Consider the following 3759-nt stretch of genomic DNA (forward strand, 5'->3'; position numbering starts at 1 on the left):
TTGGTTAAGTATTGGAGAAAAAATGGTATAAAAATAGTTTTATATCTTGATGATCGATTTGGTATGAATAACGAAAATAATGAATGCATCAAAAATGCTGAATTTGTGAAACAATCACTTTTGAGTGCGGGTTTTCTTCTGAACCAAGAAAAATCAGTTTTTACTCCTGTACAGAAGTTGGAGTGGTTGGGAATCATTTGGGATTCATGTAATTTCACTTTATGCATTCCTCAAAGGAGAATTGACGAATTATTTCAATCTATTCATAATGTTTTCAGACAAATTCCATATATTTCTGCCAGAAAATTTAGCCCAGGTAACGAGTAGAATAATAAGTATGTCTCCTGTGATCGGAAATATTACTAGAATAATGACTAGATATTGCTATATGTCTATTGAAAGTAGAATGTCATGGGATAGTTATTTAGTTTTAGAAAGTAAAAATATTGTGATATCAGAATTAAATTTCTGGCTTGATAACATTGCTAATGTAAATTTTAAAACATTAAATTAATAAAGTCAGTCACATGTAATGGTATATTCTGATGCTAGCAGCATCGCTGCCGGAGCATGAACAGTAGAGTTGGAAAGTAATTTTTTCACACTATGTGGAAATCCACTGAAATGTTAGAGAGTTCCACGTGGAGGGAACTAAAGGCCATATAATTGGTGTTGATGTGTTAACAACATGTATTTGCGGGAAAATCCTTAAAATGGCTAACTGATAATCAAAATTGTGTCAGAATTGTTCAAGTAGGAAGCATGAAAGAAAAACTGCAAGATATAGCAATTTTCATTTTTTCTATTTGTTTAACATACAATGGATTCTGAGAGGTGAAAATTCGAAAGCTGATTATATTAGTAAAATCATTGATTATGAAGACTGGGGAGTCTCAGAATTGTTCTATACTTTTATTAACGACCTTGGGGCTCCTTATACAGTCGATCGTTTTGCTAGTTCTCGTAACACAAAATTAGAAAGATTTAACTCTTTATTTTGGAATGTAAATACAGAAGCTGTAGACTGTTTTACTTAGAATTGGTCTTTTGAAAACAATTGGATCGTACCACCTATTTACTTAGTATTGAGAGCTATAAAACATGTATTTGATTGTAAAGCTAGAAGTACTTTAATTGTACCAAAATTAATATCTGCGACCTATTGGCCTTTCATTTTTGATAAATATATGAATTACAGAGATTACATATCTGATGTTATTGAATTGTGGTATTTTTGTGAGTGGTTCTAATAGACAATCCATTTTTTGCACTGAGCCTTTTATTGCTCCAGTATTGGCAGTGAAGTTGGATACGACAAGGATAACAAGGCCCTAGTGCAATTATGTGTATTGTAGCTGGCGAAGTTGAAGTTGCGAGGCCCTAGTACACGAACGTGTATTGTAGCTGGCGAGGTTAAAGTGACAAGGTCCTAGTACACGGATGTGTATTCTAGCTGGCAAGGTTAAAGTTACGAGGCCCTAGTACATTAATGTGTATCGTAGCAGGCACGGTCGTTGTTGATAAGGCCCTAGTGTGTATATACATTGTAGAAAGCATGGTTGTATTCAACACGGCACTAATGTATATAGCATTGTAGCTGGCATGGTCAAATCAATATTGGACAAGGTCATGTTATGTTTACAGTGTCATGGTTCACTTCAATCACTTGTATATAAGTTTTTAATACTTTGACATTTCATAATGTTTGTTTCACGATTGCACATTTTTCAGATAGTTTTCGAGTTGGTAGATGGAAACAGAATTCAGATATTTCGGATGAACTTTCTACATTGAAAGCTAGATTACCAGAGTACTGCTTGAGCTCACGTTCTCTGAACACTCGTAAAAAGTACCAGTATGCATTTAATGCTTTCTGTAAGTGGACTTAAATACATAATATTACTTCATTACCTTCATCTGATTATACAGTTTCTCTATATTTGATTCACATTTCACAGAATGCAAAATCGTCAAGCAAGATAAATGAAGTAATATACGCCATTAGCTTGGCACATAAACTGGCTGGATTTAATAATCCTTGTACATCTGAATTAGTAACGTTTGTAAACGAAGGAGCACAGAGAAAATTGGGACATTTTATCATTAAGAAAGATCCTATTACACCAGACATTTTACGAAAAATTGTTCATACTTATGGTACTCTTAATAGTAATCTTAAAGACTTAAGAACTGTTTGCATGTGTTTATTATGCTATGCAGGTTTTTTAAGGTTTTCAGAACTAGTTAATTTGAGAGGTATCGATTTTAAGATTTATTCTACACATGCAAATTTATACTTTGCGAAGAGTAAAACTGATATTTACAGAGAAGGGAGGGATGTGGTTATTTCTAGAACTAGTCTTGTAACTTGTCCTGTCTCTATGCTAGAACGATATCTCAAATTAGCTAGTATTGCATAAAATTCGGATGGATTTGTTTTTAGATCCGTTAATTTTTGTAAGTCTGATAATTCTTATAAACTTAGAAGTGCAGGTCAGTTGTCATACACGAGAGCTCGAGAAATACTACTTTCAAGTTTACAGAGTATAGGCTTAGATAGTAAAACATTTGGACTGCATAGTCTCCGTTCAGGAGGGGCATCGGCTGCTGCAGCGGCTGGTGTAGAGGACAGATTGTTCAAAAAGCATGGTCGGTGGAAAAGTGACACGACCAAAGACGGTTATGTTACAGAGTCTTTGAAGGATAGACTTTCTGTAACAAATAATATTGGAATTTAATGATGTATTTTTTCGTTTATTTTTTCTTTACCCTTTCTTTATTTTTCAAAGCTTTGCTGCACACTGTCAGGCGAGCTGATCCCATACAGAGGTGTTAAGTTTATTTTGTAAATAATTCATGTTCGCTTGAAGTTATGAATTATATTAATGTTATGTACACCGGTATGTAAACATTACCACGTGAATTTGTTTATGAAATTACGCGTGTTTGAAAATATATATAATAGGTTAAATGTTTCATTGGTCGAGTTAGAACTGACCATAATATTTGAATAAGGTCATTTCAAATATTTCGTGCTATAGTTTTAGCGGTTTGGTATATTAAAGATATTGTCATTCGAGGTTCGCTTATGGTGCAGTAAAGTTTCCCACCCTCCCACCCGAATTAATTTATTTTATTTCTGTTATTTTTTATTAATGTGAATGATAATGTGTGGAAGAACAGAATCTTTATTTGATTCATAAAATGTATTTTCGTACATAATGAAAATTGTTTTTATTTTTTTAGATTGGTTTTTGTGTTTGTTACCTGCAGCGGCCTAGACAGACAGTAACACTGATGAACATTTTTTTACGTTGCATTTGTCTTTAATAAAATTAAAGCTTTGCTGTACACTGTCAGGCGAGCTGATCCCAAACAAAGGTGTTGAGTTTATTTTGTAAATAAACTATGTCCGCTTGAAGTTATGAATTAGAACATAATTGTATCTTTGCTATATTCCGCATTTAACTTCTCAATTATACATATGACAAAATATTTATTAACACATTTTGCGAGTAGCTGTATAATAGTTAAGATAATTCAGATAATATTTCCACCATTCCTATATAAAAATATCAGACGTAACGTTAAAGATTGCAAACAAATCTGATATACCCTGACATCTAATCATTTGTCTTATAATTTCTTTACTCCAAAGTCACAGTACAAAGTTCAATGCATGTTTAAAGATTCGCCATGTTTGAATCAGATTTAATTCAATACTTGAACAATTCCTCTTAACACAATATTGTAAATACC

At 32.9% G+C, this 3759-nt stretch overlaps 1 pseudogene; it reads left to right on the forward strand.

Annotated features, from left to right (window-relative positions):
* The first annotated feature begins 370 nt into the window (after positions 1-370).
* LOC139497440 (uncharacterized) lies at positions 371-2738 on the forward strand (annotated as a pseudogene).
* The last annotated feature ends 1021 nt before the right edge of the window (positions 2739-3759 follow it).

Source organism: Mytilus edulis, chromosome 12 (genome assembly GCF_963676685.1).
Source record: "Mytilus edulis chromosome 12, xbMytEdul2.2, whole genome shotgun sequence".
NCBI lineage: Eukaryota > Metazoa > Mollusca > Bivalvia > Mytilida > Mytilidae > Mytilus > Mytilus edulis.